Genomic DNA, 16,047 nt, shown 5'->3' on the forward strand with positions numbered 1-16,047 from the left:
TGCTCGTAAAACTGTGTAGCTGCAACAGGAATTAGTTAACCAAGTTCTGAATTGTTACAAAAAGAAAGTGACTTGACTTTGCTCTGCAGGTCTAAGACTCAGTTCCTCAGGGGAAAATTACATTTGCTTTTTTAGGGAGATACATTTACATCTAGATTTTTCCCCAGCATTCCTATAATACTCTTTATCTCTCAGCCAGCTTAATTTTTTAGCCTGGTTAGGCTGAAGTGAGGAAAGTAAACTTAGGCATCCTGATATTTTCTCACTCTGCCTCCACATCTTCTCTGATCTTACCCTCAAGTAGACAAAGACTGATTTGTGATAGGGTTACTTTTAAACAGCAAAATTCACATTAACAAAAAAATTCAGAACCATATGTGAAGAAAGCAGATATTTATTGATGAATAAATTCAATCCTTAAAAGATGAAATGAACTGGAGTTGGTTTGCTATAAACTTACTTATGAAAATTAACCACAGCAATGAAAATTTAATAGCAAAATCTTCAAGATCATCCACTATCTGAAAATTCCCTTCCAGGGACTGCTTCACTGAAAGAAGTGTTTTCATCACTGTCAAAAGAGAGCTACCCCAACTACTAAAGGAAAAACCAACAAAATTTTAAAAGATATTGGCTAAAGGTAGAAAAACAATGCTTATTAACTGATCTTTAGATTACTCTATTCAATATCTAATTTCACTTTTAAGTAAAATTTTGATATCCCATATACTTCCCCATTTTTCATTGTCACTGTATTATATGAGCTCTTACTAGCTGTCTTATAGATAAAAATGAAGGCAACATAAACAAACTCCCCTAGTGAGTTCATTCCTACATGACTATTACAACTATAAGTATTTGATTCACATACAGGATTATATGCTGTAACAGTTAGCATCTATTCATTTTATTTCATTTTCCTAGATCTGCATACAAATTACCACAGTGTGCACATGCACAGGACAGGTAGCATTTTAGGAAATTATCTGGACAGAAAAAGCACCTGTATTTCTGGCATTAAATTATATTCTCTATTTCTCCCACCACCACCACCACATGCTTGCATTTTCCCATGTGATGTTAAAATGAGACTGTACCACATTAAATTTCATCTGTAGCATTCCCAGTCACGGCTATATTCTATTAAGATTTCCCTGTGGCTTTATCCCAACTCTGCTCTGTCTACTGTTTTCAAAGCAAGGTATGGTCAGGTTTACTCCTATTTCCAGGTCATTTACACAGAAGGTAAATGAGATTGGCCCAGTATAGAACTCAGGGGAACTATGTATGTTACTTTTCTTTTTCTGCTGTCTTCTTCTCGCAATTGTGGGGAGAAGGGTATGTGTATGTGCACGTGTGTGTTTTACTATCTCTTTTGAACTTTGTTCTCAATTTGCTCAATCTGCTGAAACAACTTATTGACATGAAGAAATAACTATTATAGAAAAACAACATTCTTATATTCATTCTAAAGGGAATAAATGTATCTACAATAACACGTTAAAAATCATGTATGGAAAGAATGAATTAAAAACCGTGAGGATAAAACAGACTATCTGTCTGAATATCTTTACAGGCAATTTCAAGTTTTAGTTATCCAAAATTTGCCATCCTATTTTTATTTTCTTCATAGAATTCAGCCTTCTACTGTAAAGGTTTATCTGCATATGATTCATTAAGTTTTGACTAAACATTTTATTTATCTCTCAGGAATATTTTTAATTATATGTACTGTTTTTATAAAAGTCATAGTGTTATGATTTGTAATGTCTCAGATTTATTTTAAGGACTTTGAAAATTATTATCATCTTTATCCTTACAAATATTGTGCTTTGGTATTAATCATTTCAAATTGGTTATATTTCAGTGGTTGGATTGTGAATCAGGAATGTTAATTGTTACGTGCTTTCCTTAGCAAGTTAGAGTATTTAATAGAAAGCATTTTTTAACATTAGAAAATTATAGTATTATGCCACTTGTTTCTGGGATCTCCACCTGCAACCAGAAATAATTCTGAGAATTTAGTTTTTACCGTGTTTATTTCTTCCCTTGGACATCACTATAAACAAAAGAGATCATAGAGGGTTTTTTTTCTATATGTTTGAGTAGGGAATCAAACATGAAGTATCTTTCCTTAGAAATAACTGGTTTGCCTTTTCATGTCCAGTCATATGAAACACTCACTGATTCCTGCATGCAAAAGACCATATAGAAAGGACCCCGAGACCACAGAGAGAAGACAAAGGGCCCAGATGACCTCAGCCTTCGAGTAGCCTTTGCCAAAACACGGCCATCTTGGTCCTTCAGACAGTCCAGTCATCAACGTGAAAACCCTCAAGTGAGCCAAACTGATGCTACAAGAAATAGACACTCTCCCAGCCAAGCGCTGTCCAAATCCTTGATGCACAGATTGTGAGCATTATAAAATGACTGATACTGTTTTAAGGCACTAAATTTTGGATTGGTTTCTTATGCGTCAATAGATAACTGGAAAACTACCTTTCAGATTGTATTAAAATATTGATTATATAAAATATAGTATCCATATACTTATAAATAATGTTTTTTAAAGTATTATTTATTCAATAAAAAACAAAAAAGCATGTTAGCTCCTTTTTTGGTGCTCTCATAGATTTTTTTATATATTCCATCATAGAGTTTTTTTTTTTAACACTGTATTTCAAGTATTGGTTTATGTGTCTTGTGTCTTCCTCAGAGTGCAACCCCAAAAGACACAATACATATATGACACAATAGTTTTGAAGACACTGAACACTAGACAACAAAGATCATTAAAAGACAGGAGAAAACTTAGCTATACCTGAGGAGATTTCCTCAAGTTCTCACAAATTGTTAAGGCTTCATTTTTACTTCAGTGATCATTTTGGATGATTTTCTTCCTTTTGTACATTTGGAACTTTCCATTTTACCTTAAAGCCTATGCCACAAAATAAAATAACTGCAATTTTAAGCTTTTTTTTAAGTGTAAAATGTATAGGGAAGCAAACTTTGCCATAAATAATAAGTAGGCTAAGAGGAGATTTTCTCAGGTCCAGCTAAGACATAAAATATCTTTCTGGTTAAAAAGAATACTATGATTTCATGTATTTTTCATTTTCCATATACTGTTTCCTTAAAGGTAAATAGACATAATTCAAATCATACAAGGATAAGATTAGACTCATGGGCTTATGATAAATTCCTTAGTCCTGCTTCCAAAATTCCCATTAAGATTTTCTACATATTCTACAAACAAAACTAAATGGGAGGGGGGAGTATCCATACCAACAAAGATAGCTAATGAAAAGTATCACCCATATAATAGAAAACAGGTGAAATTTCTGCTAGGTATAATGTCAAAGCACTATTTTATACCAAACCAAATACAAAAATAATAATAATAGTTATTATTATTATCACAAACCAATAGGCAGTTTTACACAATCTCACTTCACTTTCTTTGGGGTAAATAATATTTTTGGCTAAGATTAGGAGTAAAACTTTAATAGAATCCAAATTGCATCCCCCTTAATTTAGAGTCTTTAACTGCATAAACCAAATTAACCAATATCTGGATCCCTGTTATGTTAAGAGACAAAAGAATTAAGAAAACAGACATTACCAAAATGAATACTCCCTCATAATGTCTGGGTGGCTGAACCTCAAATGGTACCTATTAATATTGTCTCTTCCATCTGAGGTCACGCATACATGGAGATTTCTTTGTGAAAATTTTGACTGGAGATATACGTCTATTATCAACAGAACCCTGCTTTTTTTCAAATTTTAAGTTGTTATATGCAAGCATATGTGATCAGTTTATTGAACTGTCTCAATGCGATGATGTACAAGCAAAGTTTTTTTTCCCTCTTCACTGTGCTTGCCACTATTCAAAACTCATCTGTAGAATGAATGCAGAGATTAAATAATCAGCAAATATCTGGTTGTTTTGTTGTTACTGAAGTATAGTCAGTTTACAATCTGTCAATTTCTGGCATACAGCATAATGTTTCAGTCTTACATATGTATACATATATTCGCTTTCATACCCTTTTTCATTATAGGTTACTACAAGATGTTGAATATAGTTCCCTGTGCTCTACAGAAGAAATTTATTTTTTATCTATTTTATGTATGGTAGTTAGTATTTGCAAATCTCAAACTCTCAATTTATCCCTTCCTGCCCCCTTTTCCCTGGGTAACCATAAGATTGTTTACTATGTCTGTGAGTCTGTTTCTGTTTTGTAGATAAGTTCTTTTCCTTTCTTTCTTTCTTTCTTTCTTTCTTTCTTTCTTTCTTTCTTTCTTTCTTTCTTTCTTTCTTTCTTTCTTTCTTTTTCTTTCTTTCTTTCTTTCTTTCTTTTTCTTTCTTTCTTTCTTTCTTAGATTCCACATATGAGTGATATCATATGGTATTTTTCTTTCTCTTTCTGGTTTACTTCACTTAGAGTGACATTCTCCAGGTCCATCTATGCTGCTGCAAATGGCATTGCTTTATTATTTTTTATGGCTGAGTACTATTCCATTGTATAAATATACCACAGTTTCTTTATCCAGTCATCTATGATGGACATTTGGGTTGTTTCCATGTCTTGGCTATTGTATATAGTACTATCAACATTGGAGTGCATGTATCTTTTCAAATTAGAGGGATTTTTCTGGATATATGCCCAGGAGTGGGATTGCTAGATCATATGGTAAGTCTATTTTTAGTTTTTTGAGGCATCTCCAAACTGTTTTCTATAATGGCTGCACCCAGCTACAGTTTTGACATACTGCAGACTACTGGTTTGCCCTATTCCTGGGACATATCCCTCCAGGTCTTACAGTGAACGTCTAGTATGAAATTACCTCTTCAATCCTGAAAGACTGAGAGAAATACACTGTTTTTCAGAAATTTTTGATTCAGTACTTTGGCTTCCTAACTCACACACTTTCAGAACTTAGGATTTCTTTAGGACAGCAATCTGTATGATGTTACTTGCATCTCCAACTTTTCTTTTTCTTTTCTTTTCTTTCTTTCTTTCTTTCTTTTTTTTTTTTTTAAATCCTTCAGCCCTGTATGATGGCTAAAACCTCTTCTGGTTTCTCCTCGTTGGTGGCCCTCTATCTTAACCTTTCAGAGAATCTCAGTCTCTATGTAGCTCGTACCCAGAATTGGCAAATTCTCCCAGAGACAGTTGAAGATCCCTGATGTACTTTGAGAGTTTCTCTATCCTCTGCTCTCCAGAATTGTGTTCCTTTTGTCCTTTGTGCCTCCACAAGTCTCTGGCAGCCTTAATATAAGATGGTTGTAATATATCATTTTTTCTTATTTTCACTTATGACAGGATTAGCATGCCATGAATAACATTATAGTTGATAATTAACTTGAACGTTAAAGCTCTTTTTTTTTTAATTACCAAGTATTTGGTTTCCCCACAGCTGTAGTGTTAATCTTAAAGTATCTCTGTAATAGTGAGAAACAAAAGAAAGAACAATCAATTGTTAAAACAATTTTTTTTAGCTCAATTGTACTACTTATAAAAATTCTGTCTCAAGCCATAACGTTCTATTGTCCATTGGTTTTGGCAAAATGATCAGTTTCAAGCAGCACAATTTCTTTCCTCTAAGTCTAACCAATGTTAATACCATTTCTGCTTACTGCCTTAAGACTAAAATCTTGTGTTCAGTAGAACTGATAACACTTTCATTTAGTTTGCAGAGTATCTCCACTATAAAACTGCTGAACTTCTATTAGTCAATATTAAGCATGTCTGTTTGCAGCTACAGAGTCTCCAAGACTCAATCTGTATAACTCATCTCCTAACTGATCTCCTTTGTACAAAAAGAGCACCCATTTCACCATCAAATGTTGTGATCTGCTTGTCTTCTCTTTCACCTTTTCACTAAGGCAAAAGAAAAGAAGAACATGAAGCCTAAGGCATTTCCAGCGTTTTGCATGTAAAGAATCCCGGGTAAGTCAAGCAGTGTGTGAGATGGGTTTTGAAATAATTAAACTTTACTCAAAAAATACCTCGTAGTACAACCACCTATATAGTTAGAAGATTCAAGGTCAGCTCTAACGCCCAACATAAAGCAGAATAATGAAAATAAATGAAGAAGAAAAATGATTTAATATTTCTTCCCCAAACAAGTATGTAACAAAGGTGAATGGTGCACAGCATAAGGTAGGAAGAAATGAATCATATATTCAATTTCCCAAGAATAAGATAAAATGACATTTAAAGTATTTTAAAATGGCACATTGTGCATTGACTTTGAAGATATTATTCCAAAGTTCTAATAATAGAGCATAATCCATTTCTTTTAGACTTCAGTTAAATGTGTTTTTGATGTAATAATACATTAACATAATATTCTAATATTTTAAATTATGACTTCAGGTCATGACTAATTAATCTATGGGGTTTTATTAGACTCTTTTAAATCCTAGAAATAGTTGTTTAAAAGAAAAATGATGTTTTAATGACTATTTTAAAGCAGTTTAGTCTTTAAAAAGAAATCTGGCTCTAGAAGTTCAAAATTAAAATTAAACTATGATTTAATGTTTAACTTCTTTCATTTGTTTGGACTGAGAATTGATAGGGACAGCTAAATAAGTGAGTGCAAAGAGGTTCATTTATATAGTATCATAATTTGATACTGATTAATTTTTCTTTATTTTGGGAGTCATGAAAAAGTGAAGATGTTTTTAATTTTTCTGAATGATGCAATATTAACATCTCTACCTAGGAATATTTTTGCATATTTTCTGTACCTAGTAAATATTGATAATACTGAGCTATATGAGTTAAGAATCATTAACAAGGGTTACAGTTTTTCTAGAATGAGTTCATTTGATGCAAAATATGAGTATATTTGAAGCAAAGTACACACCTACAACTTTCCAAAATGAACAACTATAATAATAGAACTAGATATAATGTATTTTCTCTTGAAAATAAAAACTTACACCACAAACTGTGCGAAAAGATACCAGATGTCAGGATCATTTAGCTGACCCTTTAATAGAAATGAACCATAGGAAATTGCAAGCATCACTTGTGATTTTGCAGAATAATGTCAAAATATTGATGGAATTTATTCACTTCTTCATTTTTTCCAAAAATCAAGTGATAATTCATGACATTTTCCACTTTATCTGCAGCTTGGATTTTTATACTAACCCAATTTTTATTGATTGGTAGTAAATTAAGACAGCATAGATTTTAAAAACTATTTTGAATTATGTACCCGCTCCACTAATGTAAACTCAGAAGTTGGAAAACTAGAGCCTAAAAGTGGAATCTAACCTGCCTACTATTCTGTGGCTTATAATCTAAGAATGATTTTTATGTTGTTAAATCATTGAAAAAAATTTCTACAAGAATTAGATTTTTAACATATGACAATTAGATTAATATCAAATTTCAAAGTCCATCTCTAAAGTTTTATTGTAACACAGAGTTAAATCAGAAATTATGAAGTATTTACCCCAATTATTGATTACATCCTGAAGTGATAATACTATTTTGGATCTATTGAGTTAAGTACAATAGATTATGAAAATTAAATGTATCTGTCTTTTAATAGGGCTATTTGGAAATTTAAATTTGTATGTGTCTCACATTATATTTTTATTGGACAGAGCTGTTTGGATGAATGGTCTTACTAATGATCTACCAGAGAGGTGTGAACAAAAGTTTCATGTCTCTTTTTAATAGGATTAATTGATCAATACAATAATAATTTTCAGATCTTGTAAGAGATTGGAGTTAATTATACCAACAGTAACAGAGAGTATGATGACAAAATGATAAATGATGATACCAGGAAAATAGAGTCTATCCAATGTGAAATCCCCACTGTCCCCAATTCCCCAATTTCTTTTTCCTTAAGAATTTACAACAGTGCAAGATACAACGATTTTGGAAAAGACGAGTGTAAAGCCTTTAGAAAGCTCACCTCCAGAAATCACCCAAAATATCCATTACATTGTTACTATTTTCTAAGGGGCAGAACCCCCTTTTTTTTTCACAGAAAATTTTACTTCAAAATTCAAATCTCTATTGAAATAGAATTATTCTGATGAAGTTTGGGTTGTGCATCCTAAATCCTTTTTTAACTCAGGTTTTACCACACCCATCAGAGCCTTACAATAACATGAAGGAACCCTGCAGCTTGGCTTGAAGGTAAGAATGTGAAGACACAGTGCAGCCAGAGTAGGAAGGGGCTGAAGTCTTTCCAGCAGTGCTATATTGTCATAAAATCAATAGCTATTTTTTTATTTGAAATATAAAATTTAGGGCTGAATCTTTTTGAGACTAGTTCTCAAATTACATATTAATATGTGAATTTGAAAATAAATATGTATAATTCATGTTTCTCCACGAATAAAAATATACTACCTAACCTTTAACAAATCCACACAAAATTTTAATTAACTTAAACCACATGAAATTACCATTATGAAAATGATAAACATAGTTCAACATGACAGATTAAAAGCTATGGATAATGGGTATAATGCTACTTCTGTTAAATCTTCTACAAACAATATCCCTTCCATTCTTTTAAAATGACACCCCAGGTTAAAACCAACACCAGACAGGGATACTTTAGTAGAAAAATAACTATATGTCACAGAAGCTGGTTCTAAATTATCTTAGGAAACATTTCACTTATGCAGAAGAGAGAGTCAAGTTGGCTAGTTGATGATCTTCTGAGGAGCAGCTGTTAGGTTTTGTTGACGATTTTCTGTTGTGGAACAACTCCTTGCTACAGCCAGATTATATAGCCTTACGAATTAGCTATTGAGCAAAGGGATTTAAAGTCAACTCTCATGTTTTGAAATCAAATCTCAGATTATCAGCTGATTTACTGATAACCATCTACTATGGTACAGCTTTCTAAGTCAATTTCAGACTATGGGCGAGATTTTTTTTAAGTATACAGTTATATGCATATGCCAAACGACCCCTTCAACAACCAGGAGGAATATTCATTCAGCTATTATCTGCAAACCCAATAAACAGATACATGTGTTTGAAAAGATTGAAATTCTTACTTTGGATTCTGTGATCAATTTCTCACACTCCAGTAGTTCCAATTGGTGCAGGATGAAATTCTTATTGCGAAGATTAAAACAGTTCTCATATATTTCTCTCTTCTTCATGGAGATAATATTGTGAGAATATATAGGAGCATTAGAGTTTAATGATAAAAAAAACTGGGATATTAATTCATCCAACATCTATTGAGGATATCTTAACAAATGTACAAGATATTGGGAATAAATAAATCCTAGTCTATGTCCTCCAAGAATTCACAATTCAATTGGGAAGGAAAGCCAGTGACCAGTGATAGTTTTAAGTCACAGATATGAGTATAATTTTTTACTTACCATCCAAGTACTTATGAAATGAGAAAAATCCACCTATTTTGTTCTACAGTGGAGATCCTAAATGTTGTGTTTCTGTTAGTCATTTGTATAAGAAACTGATTACAGCTACATACGCAAGGATGTGGAGCAATATAGATGATGCGGTATTGGGATGAGTTTTAAGAGATACTGTACTGCAGTGTACTCTCATGTCCTTCAGCTACACATTTTTATTTGTATGGGTGTGACTGCCTTTTGTTTTGATGATTATATAGCCAGAAAGTTAATCATACTAGTTAAGAATCCAAAAACCAAACACGGGGGGAAAGTGTACACGTTTTCTAACCAATGTATAAAATCCTCTCTTTCTAAATACCTATATAAGAGAAATAGTGGGAATAATAAAAATACAAACAACAATATAGTTGCGAGAGATAAAAGTGAGTGAAACCATTTTTTGTAATGAATTTTGCAGGTCAATGATCAAGGTTATTGATAAAGATTTTTAAAACACTGATGGCAACAGAAATGCCATTAACACCTTGATCTGAAGACGAGTGAGCCTGTGATTGGATAGTTTCTTTATTCTGTGTGAACCAAGGCCTCTGGAATGTCAGATGCTGAGTGCTAGCGATTGTATGATAAATGTGTAGATGTTTCTTCCCAAGTTATTTCTTAGCTTCTTCATCTAAAACAGCTAGATTATCTTTGCTGAAATTGAACAGCTTTATCAACCCATTCCTTTTAACAGGTTTGAACACAAAGGGGACAAAACAAGTTGGGGGAAAATAATATTTTGCAGTAGTCATAAATGGAACAGAAACATACCATTTTAAGGCTGATGGTATTCGAAGTTAAATCCTGGCTGAAACCCAACAAATGAACTGATTTTCTTTTATTTATAAATTCTTCTGAAGAATTGAATCTAACCTTCTTCTACTCAACTTTGTGTCATGTTGAATTTCATAGTTGCTAAGTATCTTCTGTATATGGGGATCAGTACAAAAAAGTTTTCTCTGAAATATTCTAGGAATATAAAACAATGAAAAAGTTGTAGAGTCCTTGATCTCACAAGCAAAATGGTGTCCCTTAAGGTGCAGAGTTTTCTTATTTAAAAAAAAAAAAGCTTGAAAGTAGGAATTTTAAAGTTGTTTCCATTTTGAGACAGACCCTGAGATAATTAAAATATTAGAAAATACTTTAAATGGTCTCTATGATCATTGAATTTAACCACAAGAATTGATAAAAATTAAATACATATAAAACTATACACTTGCTGGATAATGGGCATAAACTTTGTATTATAAATCAATCACTTTCTAGGTTTTATGGACATTTCCTTATTGCTTTCAGGCGATAATATCAATCATGTATTGTTTATTGGATTATGGGCAGTTTAGGATTTGAGACATTTTAAAGTTAAATAAACCAATTATCTCCAATGATTGACTTTTACTAGTCCTAAATATAGATAAGACTCCATTTTAATGTTTTACATTTTTGACACCAGTTTGTATGTCACCTTCCCCTTAAGATCTTCCTTAACCCCTTATGCAGAGGTTGTTGCTACTTTAATTCCACAAGTCCTTGTTACAATATTACTACGTGGCACCTTTCTAAGAGCCAAGGACATAAACATGAGAAACTCATAGTTCTCTACCCTCCCATAGGCAAGTGCTTGTATTTTCTTTTAACACTCAAATTAATTCTGTCTGTATTTCCCATTAGTTTCTAATGAAAGGCTCTTGTTTTATTCATCTCCTCCCCAGCACCCAGGTGAGAAGCCAACTCATAGATATATTTGATGAATAGAATTGTTGAAATGAAGTATATCCTTTTTCATAAAAATTTAATATCTTTTGCCTACTAAAGAGGATCACTTTCTATTTTTCATGACTAAAATGGTTCTCCAACATGAGCGATTCAATGTAATCAGTATAGGGAAGAATAGTACAAAGGAAAAATGGGGGATTTGGCTGCTGACCTGTAAATTACATTGTAAGGTAAACCATGGCTGTCTCTTCACCCTTAGAGCTCCACACCTTGGCATGAACTCTGGCTCAAATTGGACACTAAGAGTGTTTTTATTGATCAGTTGATTAAGTGGGAAAATTATGGGTGGAGTTGCTGTTCCACCCATTACTTGATGTATGATTTGGCATCTGTTGTTTAATTTCTATATCTCTCTTTCAGCCTCTGGAAAATAGATTTAACGTTCACAACAGGATTGGGTGTAAAGATTGCCTGAGGGAAATGTTTATAAAAATACTGTGTAAATTATAAATCACTAAACAATTACATTAATAATAACTTATAAGCTTAAAATGTAAAAACACACTTTGTTTTGCATTTTCTGTATAAAGAGAAAGATGAAACAAAATTAATTATCCTAATTTCTTTAACATATATTTTACTGATGTGAAAGGGTATTTAGAATGTCTTCTCTGATTTCTCTACTGTTGTTGGTTTTGATGAAGTTCTGCCAAATTATAGTTTTGAATACAAATAAATTTTCATAATAGTTAATAAGACAATTAACATTTTTGTTCATAAGAATTTCCAGTTTTAAGTTGGTATAGGGGATGATAAACCTGAAAATATTTTTGGTGTCTTTTCTTAACTGGAGAAGATATCTTAATAGGAGCCTCAACAATTTAAAAAATATAAATGTTTACACTTTATCCTATACTTTGAATTACATGTTTTCATGTATTAGCCTGACCTTTGTTTGCTAAATAGATCTATGAATATTCACAGAGATAATTATAAATTTAATATTGCAAAAGTTTCCAGCATTTAGTCCTGTTCATGTTTTTACTGTCATAAGTATGAGGAAGTCTTCAACATTTACCAAATAATATTTAACTTATCAAAAATATCAGTCATTTTCTGACTGCCTAATAAGTCTTATAACTTGAGTTATAGTTAGAAAATACTAAAGGCCTCATTTTTGTGTGCACTGTCTATCTGTAGTCATGGTGAGGCTAGTGACAAGGCAGGAGACTTTCTAATGCCTATAGAGGTCTGCCCCTGTGAAAATATCTTAAAACTTTCTAGTACTTCATGGAAAGAGTAATCTTTTTTATCCATGGGTTGCTGACAAATTAAAATAAATTTTATCTACTTGGATTCTAGCAAATATGTTTGCTCTTCTAGTGCCAGATGTTACTGAAGAATATTAGATAAGTATACACAAATAAGAAAATTACAATATAATAAGAATTTGGCAAGGTTAGCAAAGTGATTGTGTTTATATTTCAAAAAGGCTCCCCAGGGTCTTATGAAAAACAAATCTTTTTAATGCAAAACACTTTTTATTGTTTTGAAAAATTCAAGTCATCAACAACCCTGTGGATTGAAAGAAGCTTTACAGATACTCTATGTCTTATGTATGTTGTGAATTTTTTGAATGACATAATGGAATCTTAGATTTAGCTTGACAGTTCGGAGGCTTATTATTTCTGACCTCATAAATCAGATTCAGCTGAATTGTCTGTTTATTGATGTATACTTATTTCTGACTGGGTTCTGGCCAATGCTCCTCATGTTGTCCAGTTCTAAAGGTTCAAGCTAAATAAATCACCCAGTGAAGATGTTACCCTCTAGAACAGAAAAAGGCCCTTTCTGAATTGAAGCCTCTGTTTTTGCCCTTCTAATTTACTCCTCTTTCATTCAACAAATATTTTTTTTTTGACTGCAGGTCACTGTTCTAAGCGCTGGAGAGCCAGCAGTGAACAAAATATACAAAATCTGCCCTCACGATGTTACCAGAGAGCAGGTTCTTGTCTTGTCACAGAAAGAATTCAGAGTTGAGAGCAGAGGTCGAGAAAAAAAAAGTGAGGATTTATTAAGTGATGGCAAGCTCTCATGGGGAGAACAGCAGACTTGACTCGGGTGAGTAGCTGCTCTGAGTTTCTTTGGCAAGCTGGTTATATAGGTGTAAAAGTGAATGGACTGAATAATCATTGGAGAGGGAGGGGTTTAGGGGTGTATTTCTCGATTTTCACCCCAGCTTCACCTTGCCAAGGAGAGGAGGGATTTTTGTCCTTATTTGGTCTTGATTGGAAGTGTCACAATGTCGTTGCATGATAGGTACTTCTTATTTGCAAGGCTAATTTTATTGCAATGAGATCATATTGTGGAAAAGTTTACATTCAGATGCCAAAGATTCCAGCCTTTTCCCACCTTTCTTTGTCTGCCTCTAAATCCTTGTCATCCCAAAATGTGTGGTTTCCTGTCAGTCTGGAAGTTTCCGCTTTTCTTTATCCACCCAAGGACCCCTGTTGTTTACAAGAGATATGATTTCCTGCCATTTGGCCTGTGACCCCCTTTCTCTACTCATATCTAGTTATGTGCCTGCTCTGACAATGAGTCTTATATTTTAGTGGATGAGGCAAATAGTAAACAAAACGGGTAACTAAATGTAGCTGATGTTAGATAGTGATAAATGCTAAAGTAATAATAATAACACAAAGAAGGCGGTTAGGTAGTATCAGACATTTGTGAAATTGCAGTTGGTTAGGAAAATCCTCACTGAAAATTTGACACTAAAGTAAAGGCCTGAAGAAGGTAAAAGAGAAAACCTTTTGAATATCTGGAGGAAGAAAATACCAGAGATAGAGAAGAGCAAGTGCAAAGACCTGAAGGAGAAGTGTGTCCAACGAGTTGGAGGAACAGAAAGGCCAGTGTGATTAATGCGGAACTGAAACTGAGCAAAATCCTGTAGGGCCCTCCCAGGTACAAATGCTTTTATGTGTCCCCCATTTCTTGTTTGAAAGAAAAAAGTTTCAGTCTCCTAGACCTTCCCTGAGTTCTGAAAGGCAGATTCAAACCTTTACTAATTTGTACTAATAATATAGAAACAAAGACAGGCGGTCAAAAAACAATAGTGCAGCAACGGGGCAGGGTCCTGATTCCTCCTCAAGAGATACACGTAGTAATCTGATACGTACCTCTAAGTTCTTCTGTAAGAGCTAGTACCCCCACCCGAGTGGAGGACCGGAACTTCAGGCTGAGCACAAGCATGTGGACCCCAGACTGGTTGGAACCAAAAGGCTGATTGTTGGGATTCCCAGAACACCACCACCAACCTTCCCCCCAAATTTGCCTTTAAAAACTCTTCCATAAAACCCATTAGGGTATTCAGGCTTTTTGAGCAAGAGCTGCCCATTTTCCTTGCTTCGACCTTAGAATAAACCCTTTTTTTTCTTGAAACTCTGGCATCTTGGTTTGTTTGGCCTCACTGTGAGTTAGGCATACAAAGCTGGGTTTGACAACAGAATGAATGAGAGGAGAGTGGTAGCGGTTGGGCTTGGAAAAGTAAGGAGGTAATGGAAAGGCATGCAGAAGCTTAAAGTTATTGTGAAGAATTTTTATTCTACTTTAAGATTGGTAGAAGCCACTCAAGGGTTTTATGCAGGACTGCCATGGGCTGACTTAAATTTGGATAGGATTATTTGCATAATATGGTGCACATGAAATGAAAGGCAAGAAAAGAGGAAGAATGCTAGATAGGTGACTACTGAAATAATGCAGAGGAGACAGGATAATGGCTTAGATCAGAGTGGGGGCAAAGCTAGAAGGATTTGATGAATGACTGAATGTCGACTATGAGAGAGAGAAAAGTGCCACAGATGACATACAATGGAAGAAGGAAAATGCAAATAGCCAAGCAAGTGGAAACATCCAAGTGCCATTAACTGAGATGGGAAAGAATACAGGCAATCTAAAATTTTGTGACAAATACATTCAAGTTTAAAGTTTCCCTTTAAATACTGCTCTGGCTACATCTCACAATTGTTGACATATACTCTCTTAAAGATCATTTAATTTTAAGTATTATGTATTTTTTCTGAGATTTCCTTTTTAACAAAACAATTACTTTATAGTACACTATCCTATTTCCAGTCATAGGACTTCTTCAAATTTCTTTTAATTAACAGTTTTCAGTTTTACTGAGTTTGATGAGAACATATTGTGGTGTTGATTTTTTCTTTTTGAAATGTAATAAGGGTTTTCTTTTCTGCCCTAGTATATGATAAAATTTTGAGAATACTTGAAAAGAGTATGTGTTCTTGGGATTCTGGGTGTAGAGTTTTATAACTGTGTTATTCAGACGCTTCTTAATTTGTATTTTGTTGCTTTAACTATCTGGAAGGGATATGTTAAACTCTTCAGCTAGAATTGCTGACGTATCTATTTGTCCTGCAATTCAGTCAGTTGCATTCAATATACTCAGAGGCACTAACCATTTTATTCATCTGCACTGTTCACTATTTTGAGTCCCTTGAAGATAGAGAGTGTTAGTGACTGTAACATTTGAATAAAGAAAATACAAGGCCTAAATAGAAAAGATCCTTAATTCATCTTTGCTGAATTAATGAACAAGTGACTATTAATGAAAATTAATTTTAGAATATCTTCCCATGAAAGTTATGTATGTGAACTGATACATCGATATACTTGCCCTACTATCTTACAAATGTATAGAATATGCTTGTGCTGGCAGGATGTGGACAGGATGAAGCTAACTAATTTATAGGAATATTTAATCTGTAGACATATTTTCATTATCCAAGACACTACATTTGATGATTTTATTTAATAATTATTTTCATACCTACTTAAGCTAGACCTATAAAATAACAAGGCATGTTTGAATAAGCATTATAGAATCTACATCT

This window comes from Vicugna pacos, chromosome 29 (genome assembly GCF_048564905.1).
Source record: "Vicugna pacos chromosome 29, VicPac4, whole genome shotgun sequence".
Classification (NCBI taxonomy): Eukaryota; Metazoa; Chordata; class Mammalia; order Artiodactyla; family Camelidae; genus Vicugna; species Vicugna pacos.